Source organism: Mercenaria mercenaria, chromosome 11 (genome assembly GCF_021730395.1).
Source record: "Mercenaria mercenaria strain notata chromosome 11, MADL_Memer_1, whole genome shotgun sequence".
NCBI lineage: Eukaryota > Metazoa > Mollusca > Bivalvia > Venerida > Veneridae > Mercenaria > Mercenaria mercenaria.
Window position 1 is genome coordinate 4558571 of NC_069371.1, and position 12379 is coordinate 4570949.

Consider the following 12379-nt stretch of genomic DNA (forward strand, 5'->3'; position numbering starts at 1 on the left):
CATTTGCAAAATAAGCCCACAATATAAAAAAAAATATTTTTTTTAGAACGAATATCATTTAGTGCTGGTTTGTGACGCATTTACACTTTTGACACAGCAGTATATACTGTCATATTTTACGCGGATGCCAAGCATGTTCAAGGTAATAGAACTGATTTGAAGCACTAATAAGACATTATTACATCATCTATCAAGGCAAATCTTTTAACCCTTACACTGCTAAATTTCTAAAATGAACTTGTCCATCTTTCAATTAGAACAGTACCATTAACTGTTAAAAGGGATGTTTACCAAAACATAATACAGTATTATTTTTATTTTAGAATAATGAATTGAAACAGATCAGTGATAGGCAGATATATTTTTCAGTTGTTTCATAAAACACCCAAATCATTGTTTTGGTTGTCAACTGTTGTCAGTTTCTTTCTGTCCCTTGGGAGCAGTTTCACTTCTTCCCACATTATACATGATTTCTGTTTTGTAGGAAGGTGTTAGTTCTGTTCTTAAAACTCCTATTGCCGGTATTCTTATCCACTGTAGATTACAATCAGCATTTCCTTATTTTAGCAACTAAGACATGAATTATTATATAGAAGCATTTTCATCTGTGCAACATCTTTTTTTAATAAATCATTCAAATTTAAACACAGAATACATAATATATAAAAAGTTAAACAACAGCATTAATCCACTATATATCAATTATTCATTAGGTATTATTTCTGGTTCAATAATTTTTACCAAAGTGCTCCCTGTAATCTACAGGTCAAGGGGTTGCTTATAAACATGTGTGAATGGCAATAAATATCCCAGAACCACCAGGTCATGTAAGGTGATCATTTTCAGCTGTAATAGCTTGACCTTAGATAAAGGCCGATCTCCAGGATTCAGGAGATGCTCAAACCAGATTGGCACAGACCGTATGTTTTGAGAATAAAAGGGACATAATGATACAAAATTTGTATTGCCTCAGGAGTTATCTCCTGTGAACAAAACATAGGGTCTGAACACAGACTAAGTCTGGACGTACAGTGATCAAGGGGCAGATAAGCCTGATTACATTAGCGCTGAGCGGTAAGAGGAAGAGGAAGAATATCCTACTTATGGCGGTATCATTTGAAGAGATAGCTTATTTAGACAAGACCGTTCATCCCCAGAAATAACGTTTTCATGTTCCTCGTTAATTTCATTTTTGTTCACTTAAGTACTATAACAACTGGAGTATTCTGACTGATTTTGTGTATAAAGCAAGTGTTGTTGTTGACGTTGTGAAGTTGTTCTGCATTTACACATGTTACAAAAATTGTTGTTGTTGTAAATACGTTACTAAAGACTGAAAACAAAATCTGCCATTTTTATTTACAATACTTAAATTGATTGTTTGCATGAACATTGTAAACGTACGTATATAACTTTTTACCATCTCTACCATCATTTTCATCAATAACAACAATATAACTAATCATCATTATCATATGAATGTCATTCTTATTTCACTGCAACATCTTCATTTCAAACAACATCATCATCATCATCATCATCATCTGTAGCAGCAGCAACAATTAAAAAAATCATCATGAAGTTGTCGCAAAACTACTAGATGTCCTTATTTTTGACAGCAAATTAACAACATCATCATTAGTGCAATCAACATCATCAGCAGCATTTTCATCATCAGCATGATAAAAGCACTGTGACACAGACAGTATCTGCATACTTTGCATGAACTTCATCATCAAATAATGCAACAATAACTATTTGTCATAATCATCATTAACAGCAGCAGCAGCGACATCTCCAGCAACATTCTTGTTCCACCACATTTCTTCTTTATGACCTCCATAATCAATATATCTGATATGAAAAGCATTTTATTTTGACTCCAAAATATTACCCCAGTATATCACTTCAAGGTAACTCCAAAATCTCACTCCAGACTCCACTCCAAGATTCTCCATCTCATTGTTTGCAGTGTGCCTCTGACACTAAGGAATAACCGCGATATGGCATAGAAAACCCAATAAATTTGTTTTGTTGGCCCAAAATAATCACCAATGGTGAATTCAAATTTATACTGCGACAATTTATGCTAAGAGACTGACCTCCAGATCGTACGCCAACAAAGGAAAAAGAAAGTTTAAAGAGATCGGCTTTTAAACTTAGTTACTGACAGATTATATGTTATAAAACACACTCACGGGATATACTTTACGACTCTTAAAATTTATATCAAGCCATATAAAGCTTTATATTAATATAAACAGTCGTAAATTCTAAATTCCCTCTCGGGGTATCTCGTTACGTGTAATGGTCGTAGTCACACACGTTTCACAAAAGTTGATGTTTGAACGGAAACAGACCGCTCCGAAAATGTTAATTTCTTGTTATACCTTATACAAGGGCATACACTTATTTGTGGAATGGAATGAGATACTTATTCCATTCCATTCCATTCCAGTATCCCATTCCATTCCATTCCATTCCAAACTTCCATTCATTTTGGAATGGAATGGAATGGAATTATAACATATGTGAAACATGCTGGTATCATTTATCACATTTTGTGATTTGAAGTGTTAATAGTCTTTGATATAGTCTGTGAAATGTTAAAAATTCAACACACTCATTCACTGTAAACATTAGTAATAATTACAGTAACAAATTTGAACTAATTTATCATAAAAAATATATAAAAAAAAACAATAGTAGCATGATACATATATACTTTTATAACATATGTGAAACATGCTGGTAATGCCCCAGAATATTTAAATTAAATCCTCTGAATAATACATATCAAGGGCAAACCAGCGTACTTCGAGTATGATGCACTGTCTTGACAAGTAGTCTGAAGCTGTGGGATCTAATCTTGTCATGCCGTTTTTCATGATGCTGTGTCCTCACCTACACAGTACTCTGTATCAGTTCAAATGGAATAAAAATGTCTGGCTTTGGATCCAAATGAGTGTGTTGTGGTTTGTGTTTCGGAGTTTAACGCCCTGATTCAACTTTTTTCAGGCATATCAACTTATATTATCAAGGCGGTTAGTTTAGTGACATACCGTTTCTGGGCAAGCTACCGCAGTTTACCAGTACTTGGTACACAATTTCCCATACGAAGTAACAATTTCCCTTATTGGAACAGAGGTAGGGGGTGTTAGCCGTAGAAGAAACTCCCTGACTAAACGCCATGGGAAATGCTCCGACTCGGATTCGGGATCGAACCCAGGTCCCCCGCATGAGGGACCAGCGCTCCAAATGAATATCAGAATAAATAACCTGTTTCAATGTTTCAAAGCAAAACAAATAATCCATTCTGATATCTCTCCCTATCCCACACCAACCTCCCCACTCCTCGCCTTCTTCATCCTTAATCAAATAAAATCAGACCCAAAAGGAATCTAATGACCTTGTTATTCCTGGCAAAACAACAATAACATACCCATGTGAATAATTTCAAATATAACAATAACATAACTGTGAGATAAATTTTTGCAAGTCATATCCCTGAGATTGTCTAACAGTTCAATGAACCAATTCAGTCTACCTGAAGTTGAACTTTGGTTTGGCAATCTGTTACAAAGGGCAATGAGATATGACCTAAAGATGTAAACAAATCAGTAAGTTTTGGAATGGAATGGAATGGAATGAGATACTGGAATGGAATGGAATAAGTATCTCATTCCATTCCACAAATAAGTGTATGCCTTATACAAGTAACTTTATTTCAATAAGATAGTGTGTATCATTTATTTGTAAATGTGCAACCTGATAGTATTTGAAATAAACTTTGAAATAAACTTGTAAACTTTTGGTATTTGTCAAGATGGTACTAATGCCCATGCAACCTGGGTTTGATTTTCGATTCAGATCTGTTACTTTTCTTCTTCTTTTAGCATTTTTAAAATAGTTAAGAATCAAAAACTCATGTTCTTATGTTCATATTATGACCAAACTTCAATTCTAAAGAAAGATCAATTTTAGCCAATGAAAATGTCTATATGCACACCGTTGAAGTATGTATACCGTTTAAGTTAGGTATCATTGCGTATAATATACTGACTAAAGGTTAGGGTAAGTATTACCATGTATGTACACCGTTTAAGTTAGGTATCATTGCGTATAATATACTGACTAAAGGTTAGGGTAAGTATTACCATGTATGTACACCGTTTAAGTTAGGAATCATTGCGTATAATATACTGACTAAAGGTTAGGGTAAGTATTACCATGTATGTACACCGTTTAAATTAGGAATCATTGCGTATAATACACGGCTACTAAACGCTAGCGCCACCACCAAATTGTGGTGATAAGGAAAAGAGCTATCGACATTTCCGTGGTGCAGATATCGCCCGTTTGAAAATGTAAACACGTGAGTAAAATTTATATTTTATCTTGTATTTTTATTGATAGAACTTTTTCAAAAATCGGAGAATGTAGTTCCGTGTAACAACACTTTAACTAGCGGTTAGCTGTGATTTCATTAAAATAATATGCAAATTGTGGTGTCAGGAGCTTTTCTCCCGAATCTGACAGTGGCACATTCTCATATCGGCCAGTATTCGAACACCATTCCGATTAATGGACACACTGTAAGAACATACCTGCTCATGCAAATGATGTAGAAATAATAAATAACTATATACGCACACACCATGAATAATAGAATCTCGGGTTAGAAGAAATATTCCAGGATTTTTAAAAGTGATGGCGCTATAACTCTAGTGATGGCGCTATACAGTAGTGGTGGCGCTGTTACGGCATTCAGTAATACGAACTGCTGACGCATCCGGAACAAAACAAACACCAACATTCTCTAACTGATAATATATTTATGCAAGGAATTATGCTATTAAAGAAAGAAAAACACGATCATAGTTTATTTACCTTTATAAAACATTCTCTATCCAAGAAAAGAAAGAACAAAATACTCACAGACCCAGTTAAAGTAAATATTTTCCTTTGTTTAAAATGTTAATGTAGAATTATTTCTAACCTTTAAATATTCTACCTAAATACAAACGTAAGTGTACTTTAAATTCAGGTCATGAAAAATAGTAGCAATACTTTTATATTTCAAACAAAGATTTGTGTAGAATTTATTTGTTATATTAAGATTCTGAAAGTGACTTGCCTTTGTATTTTTACGTCGTTTGCATGCATTGTAAACAAAAGACCCTACTTTCACAATTCTTTCTGAAAAGTACAGTACATTTTCAATTCAAATCGATTAAATATGATTAATCAATACAGCTTAGATGTACAATCTGAATCCATTTACATGTAGATTATTTTGCGATCATGTACAGGTTACTACATGTATTTTGTTGAGTAACGTAATTTGGGTTTAGTGTGGGATAGGTTGATAACATCAATTATTGTAGAAATTTCCGTGGCTTGCAGTCAGACATTTTCATATTTTAGAATTGAATATATCAGCCACTAATCATACACAACAGCGCCACCACTACTGTATAGCGCCACCACTTGGGTGATAGCGCCACCATTTTCAAAAATAGTCGTGTTTTAACTTTTTACTGTGTTTTTCGTAATTCTTTGGTGTATGGGAATACGTGTTATTCAGTTCTACACGATTTGCATGCGCAGGTATGTTTTTACAGTGTGTCTTATCATCGGAATGGTGTTCGAATACTAGCCGATATGAAAATATGCCACTGTCAAATTCGGGAGGAAAGCTCCTGGCACCACAATTTGCATAATATTTTAATGGAATTACAGTCAACCTCTAGTATAAGTGTTGTTACACGGAAGTACATTCTCCGATTTTCGAAAAAAGTTTTATCAATAAAAATATAAGATAAAATATAAATTTTACTCACGTGTTTACAAGTAGAAACGGGCGATAGCTGCACCACGGAAATGTCAATAGCTCTTCTCCTTATCACCACAATTTGGTGATGGCGCTAGCGTTTAGTAGCCGTGGGATACAGAAATGCAAAAGGCTTACCATTCTCAATCATATGTATGGAAAGCCGCACCTGTCTTTTGTCGGGACATTACATGTTATCATGTCAGAGCGTGATGTTAACTTGTCAAAACTTGTCTAACTATTCTGACGCTCTATGGAAAAGATCACACTGTACTTTGACATATTAACATAGCTTTTTGACATAATAAGAAACTATCTGGACAAGTTAACATCTCACTTTGACATGATATAGCTTTTTAATATAATAAGACACTGTTTTGACAGGTTAACACTATACTGAGAAGATAACATGACTAGTTAACATAATAAGACACTGTTTTGACAAGTTAAGACCACACTCTGACATGATATTATGAAGACAGCTGCGGCGTTCCATAAATATGCTCAAAAGATGACTGTTTCAAAATGAGATGGGTCGTAAAAATGAGTTCATTTATACTTCTTCTGTGTAACAGTCTTAAGTACGGTGTTCCGTTTGGACAATCGTGACTTTTTATTTAATACTAAACCGCGATGCACGATGGTACGATGACGAAAACGCGATGGCACGATGATGAAACAACGATGGTACGATGGTGAAAACGCGATGGCACGATGATGAAATCGCGATGATGCGGTGGTACGATGGTGAAATGTCGGTGTAATATCGCGTTTTCATCATCGTACCATCGCGTTTTCACCATCGTGTCATCGCGTTTTCATCATCGTACCATCGCGTTTTCATCATCGTACCGTCGCGTTATCACCATCGTACCATCGCATTTTCACCATCGTACCATCGCCTTCCGGTGGCAGTCATGCGCAGTGGTACAGTATATATGTCAGTAAAATACAGGCTTGATATAATCTCATTTTCACATTGCACTATGTACCTTCTACATCCTAACAAGAATAAGCTGAGTTTGAATAATACCATGTGACTATTACACCCAGCTTTTTATTTACTTTCATGCATACATAAAATACAAAGGACGTGGCCTTGAAGATTTGACAGTTTTAATGAACTGAGCACTGAACATTTTGTAAAACATTTTGCAATACAGCATAATCTAAATGGTAAATTTCTTCTCACAATATACATTGAGATACATTCATTTATTGTTGAAAAAAATACAAGTGTACGGGACTACGCATTTCTAACCGGAAGGCGATGGTACGATGGTGAAAACGCGATGGTACGATGGTGAAAACGCGATGGCACGATGGTGAAACCACGATGGTACGATGACGATAACGCGATGGCACGATGGTGAAAACGCGATGGTACGATGGTGAAAACGCGATAGTACGATGGTGAAACCACGATGGTACGATGATGATAACGCGATGGTACGATGGTGAAAACGCGATGGCACGATGGTACGATGATGAAAACGCGATGGCACGATGGTGCGATGGTGAAAACGCGATGGTACGATGATGAAAACGCGATATTACATCGACATTTCACCATCGTACCATCGCACCATCGCGATTTCATCATCGTGCCATCGCGTTTTTACCATCGTACCATCGTTGTTTCATCATCGTGCCATCGTGCCATCGTGCCATCGCGTTTTCGTCATCGTACCATCGTGCATCGCAGTTTAGTATTAAATAAAAAGTCACGTTTGTCCAAACGGAACACCGTACTTAAGATATGCCATGCCCTTTCAGAAATGTTTTTGGGTTTAAGATATTGGCAAGAAATTTGTGTTGTTACGGGTATACATTGTATTTATCATGTACAATGGGTTCATTAAATAGAAAACTTTCTTAATTAAATATCCTATTAAGTAAATTAGATAATGTGCAGTTTTGAAACAACCTATAGATAAAGCTAACAAGAAATACATCTAGCCTAAAATGTACTGATCCGTGCGATTTTTTCTACATCCTGTATTATGCACACGTTTCATTCATAGCAAAAAAAGTTTATTGTGTTTAAGAGTTGGAAATACACACTGTCGCAGTAAGTATACATTTACAGAACATTTCTTTAGGTTTAAGTCAAATTTCTCGAAATCGTAATTTAGCATAAAGCGATCTAATGAGTCCAATTTCGCAACCTTCACGCATATAATTATGATTTGTGTTACCTTCTTATCGCAACCTCAAAACTTGCCTGTGGCTGGACATTTAGCCGTGGTGTTTAAAAAGACTTTTTTAATATCATCTTTTAAAGAAGCATTTAAATCGAAAGCTGTAGGGTATTTGGTAACTATAAATGTAAATAATTTCAAATATTAATAAACTTTGATAATGTGGCAGTTGAGTCCAAAGTCCAGGGATGTTCAAAGATAATCCGTCATAGATCTATTGTAAAGCAAATATTGGATTTACCTGTATTGGAAAATAAACAGTGTCAATTGGATTTAGGTCAACTGCCACATTATCAAAGTTTATTAGTATGACAAATAACTTTCATATCACGGCGGGTAGTAAACACGACGGCTAAATGTCCAGGCGCAGGGTACCTATGGCTGAAATATGAACCCCCTACATTCCTGGCTAGACGTATTTTCTTGCAAGTTTTATTCACAGAGTGTTTCAATGACTTCAAAGTAAAGGATTCTTAGGAATAAAATGAGATAGGAGTAACTAAGTAAATACATGCAAATTTCAATGCATCCTTCATTTGAGAATGCTTAACAAAGTGATAACAGATAGAGCATTAACCCTTACCATGCTGGACACAATTGATTCTGCCTTTGCGACCAGTGTAGATCATGATCAGCCTGCACATCCGTGCAGTCTGATCATGATCTGCACTGTTCGCCATTCAGTCAGTATCTTTTTGGTAAGCACCCCTCTTAACAGTCAATGGTACTGTCCAAATTAAAAAGAAAATGGACAAGTTCATTATAGAAATTTAGCAGGGTAAAGGTTAATTGGTACTGGTGAGAAACAAACAAGGCAAAATGTACCCAGAGATGATATAATCCAAATAAAAACCAAAACAGCCTTTAAGGATCATGTAAAGCATTTGAGACCACCCCTCGGGTACATTTTTATTTTGTAAATTATACCTGACAGACCTGTAATACCATATATATACACATAGTTATTCAGAAGACATAGAAAATACTTTCTATAATGGTCACCTTATTCGATAATGTGTATTTTGTCTTACAACACGTGTTAATTACTGTTCACATACTATTTTGTAGATGATATCAAACTTATTTTTTCTCTAAATTTATATTTGTTGCGTGTCTGTTTTTTCTACTTATTATGTTTAAGTTTAAGTTTAAGTTTATTTTCAATTTTCCTTTAGGCCAACTGGCCCATGAGGTTTTTACAAGCATGAAAATGGCGAGACAATTATTTAAACGGAGAAGGTTGTTAACATTCAATTTTCTGCACAAATAGTACATTCTAATATTACAACATTAGAATTACAAAACAAAATTATACATAAGTAATCATATAGACAGTATATACATATACAAGTTTAGACACACGACAAATTATTTATCATGTTACTGGCGCAATTTATGTTTAAAGCGTGTACAGCTTATTATACTCAAAACAACAAGAAGAATGCAAGACAGTTTGAATAATTGATACAAATATATTGCAAAGCAAAACATTATCCTATACTTAATGTCCATGTTATGTTGATCTTGACGAAACGAAATACAAGGTCAACAGCTGGATCTCAGAAATGAAAGATTGTTACGTTGAGAATACGTTTGAAACTTACAAATTCAAACTGCGCATGCCTTTTACATGTATTTTACCATGTAACATGAGAAAACACATATCTATACAATTCCATATAACATTCATGTAATGTTTTTACTGCTCAAGTAAAGTACTGCTTAAGTACGAACTAAGTACATATTGTTTTTTCTAAGCTGAAAAGCATAATACAAGAAATTTGCAAGATTACGTGTTAATTTTTCTCTATCAGTATTTAACAATTCTATCAATTTTGGCATATTTGGTCGTCTCCAATAATAAGATGGAATAAAACGTTTTCTTAAACCAGCATATGCATTGCATTCTAATATGAAATGGAATTCATCTTCTAACAAACCACAAGCATAACATTTTCTTTCATTTATAGGTGTACTGTTTGGCTTAGTCCATCTACCAGTTTCTACATGCAATCTATGAGAAGATACTCGTAAACGTGATAGTTCGCAATAAAATTTTTTAATATTGATCAAATTGAGGTATGGCTGGACTTTAAAACATGAAATTTGTCTATAGAAAAGCGCTCTACTAGAGTTTTCTAGCCTACTTGACCAGTTTTGTACAAAATGATCTTTCAACCTGGTTTTTACAATCGATAAAAACATAACAACATTTCCTACATTTTGCATAAGCCAGGCGTCATAAAAACCTAAAGAACACAGTAAAGATTTAACTAAAGAGCACCAATTTGTTTTATTTGGTCTGATTTCCAAATCATGTTTCAGTAAAGTATAAACTTTATTAACATATTTATTACTACCTGTATGCATAATTTTTATCCAGTATTTCAAAATATTGTAATGACGTTGTGTTTGATAAGCAACTCTACCAAGTTCACCATATATAAAATCGTTTTGAGTGCTTTTTTTAACTCCTAAAATACGTTTGCAAAATTGCAAATGAACTCTTTCTATAGCATTACCCGGTACAAAGCCCCATACTTCACTACTATAATTCAAAATCGGGCTAATAAGTCTATCAAATAATTCTAGTCTATGTAACACAGATATGTTTACAAATCTATAAAGATATTTGTTCATTTGAAATATAGATTTCATTGCTTGGCCTGCAATTGTATTCTGTGCTTCAGAAAACGATCCTCCTGTTGAAAATACTACACCTAAGTATGTAAATTTGGTAACAATGTCTATAACAGAGTCTTTATACATAAATTGAGTATCTGCAGGTAATCTACCACCTTTCCTAAAAATCATTATTTTTGTTTTTGTAGGGTTGACACTAAGCTTCCACCTGTCACAATAGTCTGAAAGAATATTAAGACTCTTTTGTAAATCTTCTTTGGTACTAGCAAAAACAACTATGTCATCAGCATATAAAATCAAAAACATTTTGAACATATCAATATCTATTCCAGGCATATCGCTGCTGATAAAACTGTCTTCTAAGTCATTGACAAACATGGAAAAAAGAAAGGGAGATAAGCACTCTCCCTGTCTTACACCGAGTGTACATGTATATTCATCACTAAGTTCGTTACAATATTTTACTCTTGTTTTTACCGATGTATACATTGAACGTATAATATTTAAAATTTGACCACGTATTCCAAGTTTAATCATTTTATACCATAAATTGTCTCTAACAATGTAATCAAAAGCCTTTGTGAAATCTATAAAAGCACAATAGAGTTGTCTCCCATTATTAATCATATGGCTAATTAAACCATGTAGCACAAAAATGTTATCAACTGTACCCATACTCGACCTAAAACCTGCTTGTGCTTCTACGTATACACTGTATTTTTCTGCCCAATTAGATAATCTATTATTTATTATGCGGGTAAATAATTTTCCTAAAACGCTAAGCAAAGTTATACCTCTGAAATTGTTAACATCATTTAAGCTACCTTTCTTATGTAAAGGAATTACAAAACCATCGGACCAACTTTGTGGGAAATAACCTTTCGCTAAAATTTTGTTAAATAGTAAAAGTAAAGAAGGGATAAGTACCTGTTTGCCGTGTATGATAAATTCATTTAATAACGCATCTGGCCCGCCACTTTTACCTGATTTGAGCTGGTTAATTGCTTTTGTTATTTCTAATTCGCTGATTTGGATATTCAGTTCATCAAACATAATACTAAATTCTTCTTTTTCATATCTCTCTATAAAATACATAACATCTTCATCTGGTGAATAAAAGGGATCTTCTGGATTGTTCACTGACTTAAAATATTGAGCAAAAATATCTAACTGTACATTTGACTGTTTTATGCCTGCATTTCCTTTCAACATATTCCAGTATAGTTTTGCATTTTTGAATCTAGCTTCGGTAAGTTTCAAAGATTCAGCTTTGTCATAATCAAACCTACATTTTCTTAAACATGTTTTATACTGAGATCTAGCATGAACTAAATTGACTCTATTTTCATCATTTTTGTTTAATCTATATTCATTCAAAATTCTGTTAAAAATAATTTTCTTTTCATAGCATTCTTCGTTAAACCAAGCCTGGTCAGACATAAGTACACTTTCTTTGTTACCACTAATATTTCTCTTAAACAGAGGGGAAGCAACTTCATCTATTATATTTGAAAAACTATCAATACAAGTGTCAATATCTTGACTATCAGCAGCTGAGATTATTTTAATATTTAAACTATCCAGTTTTTGTTTACAATTTTGAGACTGCAGTGTATCTATATAATCCGATTTTAAATCGCCTGACCATTTATACTTATAATTAACACGATCGTGGCTATTATTTGCAACGGACTGAATCTGT

At 34.0% G+C, this 12379-nt stretch overlaps 1 protein-coding gene across 2 annotated transcripts in view; it reads left to right on the forward strand.

The window, feature by feature from the left end:
* The window catches only part of LOC123531552 (uncharacterized), a 61568-nt gene that overhangs the window by 18700 nt on the left and 30489 nt on the right, over nucleotides 1-12379 (forward strand). The window contains exon 1 of one of the 2 annotated variants that reach the window (XM_045312613.2): nucleotides 7818-7904. The exons of the other annotated variant lie outside the window; for it this stretch is intronic. The gene's annotated coding sequence lies outside the window, so the exon portion shown is untranslated. Of the gene's footprint in view, nucleotides 1-7817; nucleotides 7905-12379 lie in introns of those variants that run through there. 2 annotated transcript variants of the gene reach the window in all.